General features: G+C 46.0%; 1 protein-coding gene across 3 annotated transcripts in view; it reads left to right on the top strand.

Annotated features, from left to right (window-relative positions):
* The window catches only part of LOC119025121 (neuronal acetylcholine receptor subunit alpha-7), a 32,391-nt gene that overhangs the window by 10,111 nt on the left and 19,780 nt on the right, over positions 1-2,500 (top strand). The window lies entirely within an intron of this gene.

The raw sequence follows: 2,500 nt of genomic DNA on the forward strand, positions 1-2,500 counted from the left end.
TGTGTTAGCCGTGTTAGTTTCTTTAGTTTTAGTTGCTTGTTGTTGGAATTGTGTTTTGTTGAGGTGAGAATCTATTTGTTGTGCTTTCAGCTGAGCAGCAGAAACACTTTGTTTCACTCTCCAGACATCAACCGACGTCTCTTACATTTAATCCTCTTGGTCTTATTTTGACCTTTTGTCTCAGATGTCAGTGATGAGATATTTTGCAGCAGACTCAGAAAATATCTTCCACCATTTGTCACGTTCACGCTGTCTAATTCTGACAGGAGGTGAATTTATTTGAGCTATTTTCACATTAAAAATCTTCACCTAGACGTTTTAAATGAGTCCAGCCTTATTATTACTCATTAGACGTCCTCCACAGGATCTCGTCTCCTCATTTCTCACCTTTTGCTTCGTTCATTTCCTTATTTCATCATCAAATATAATATTAATTACTGTCCCACGTTTTTAGTTTTAATCCCTGCAGTCACTCTCTGCTCATCACCGCTTCGTTCAGCAGGTTGATTTACAATCCGCCTCACTGTTTTTTTCTTCAGTATTTATCCTCATCCCTTCATGCGACACGTCACTTTATCATCCCTCATTCTCACGGTGTCTTTCTGTCGTCGTTATCTGTGCTCATCTTTTTTATTGCCTCGTCTTCCTCTTCATCACGCAGACTTAATCTCATTAATTTGGAATCTCTCCCAGTTCATCTATTTTCTGTTTCCATCATTCATCACACTGTCAGAATCCTCCGTCATCAGCAGGCCTGTAACTCATCACTTATTAAAATGAGATGATGACTCAGATTCAGTCGTCTCTCAGCTACCTGAGAATCTGGATCAGGTTGTTCTCAGTGTTATTTTCTGACCTCAGGTGAGTCTTCAGCTCCACACAGCTCCTCCTCACACTGCTGCAGCTCACATGTATCTGGTGTGGAAGCTGCAGGCTTTGTTAAAGGAGCTGAGTCCTCACAGCTGCTGTTTACTCCAAACTCAATTTCATGCTCAAATCAAATTAGTTCCGAAGTATTAAAGCATGGAGACCAAACAGGGACGTTCCAGCGCGGCGACGTGAGGCGGCGACAGGGATGTGTTACCAGAGGAGAAGCTTTAAAATAATCAAAGACCTGAGTGTCTGAGAGCTGAAGAGGCTCCTGAGTGTCGTCTGTCCTGAAACACTCCAGTGGACGTTGTCTTGCTCCTTCGCTGCACACAGCAGATATTTCTAACAGTAACAGTGGATTTAACTTCCTTTTGCACCTGGAACCATCCAGACCAAACCTCCATCTGAGTTTGATGGAGGTCTGTTGCTGACAAACCAACCAGAAACCAGAGGCGATGAAACCTGACCTCCCTGGTCCCGACTCCCCTGGAGTAAGTGTGTCAGGAGGCTGTGAGCCGTGATCGACTCGTATCATCACAGCTGCTCAGCACACTTTCACAGCTGCCTCTGTTTTGCCTCACTGACTCTGAGTTTTATATCCAGACCAGAAGGTTTTCTTTCTGGCTGGCCGCTCCGCTGCCCGTCTCCCAGGTGAGGCCGAGGTCTGAACAGATCTGAACTCTGCTGCTGCGGTCGTCCTGAGCTTTACATTCAGGCCGCCGCCTCCCAGACTTTGATGAAAGATTCCTGCATGCCGTCGATACCTCAGCATGACTGACTGCATCGTTTCTGTGCAGTGTGACGGCATCTTTTATCAGCCAGGTGGCCAATCGACATCACGGCCGGATGAGAGTGCTGCTTCAACAGAAACACACAAACGGCTTCGATCCAAAGTACAGCGAGTACGAGAGCGATCAGCAGGGAACAGATGAAGAACTGAGTGGAACTGCTCGGCTGCACACTGGACCTCTGCTGAGCTCCGTCAGGTTCTGTTTGTATTCTTGTCACAGAACATCATTTTTCACTGGGTTTAGTTTCCACGTCGTCATAGTTACATATTTACAGAATCACTCCAGATTCATACAGCTGTAAGACAAAATCTTCATCCCTGTTCGGACACTGAATCAGTCAGTCAGACTCAGACAGCCACGATGGATCGTTTCTGATGATTCAGGATCATGATTGATTTCTGACAGATTTGATACTAGCAGCTCTGTTCCAAACCTTTACACTGCTCATGTTCCAGTCAGGGTCAGGAAATGATCATAATGTGGCCAAAAGTTCCTGTTTTGTCACTTCAGACACAGCTGGAGTCGCCCAGAGGTCAGAAACATCCAGCGGTGTCATGAACTCTGGTCAGCTCATGTGTATGTAAATAAGATGACACGTAGAAACGCCACTATGTCACCAACAACACGTGCGAAGTTGATCATATCAGTGGTTTACATGGTTATTAACTGACACCGATCTGCTGTGGCGATCGCTCGGTCTGGTCCTACCTGATGTGACAGGTGACCAGACTGGATAAAGAGGCTGAGAACTATCAGCTGCTGCATCTGCATGTGAGGCTGCGACCAGATCAGTTAGGAGTCACTGATGAGGACGAGTCAGAGAAGGTCTGACTCCTCAG

Source organism: Acanthopagrus latus, chromosome 8, assembly GCF_904848185.1.
Source record: "Acanthopagrus latus isolate v.2019 chromosome 8, fAcaLat1.1, whole genome shotgun sequence".
Lineage (NCBI taxonomy): Eukaryota > Metazoa > Chordata > Actinopteri > Spariformes > Sparidae > Acanthopagrus > Acanthopagrus latus.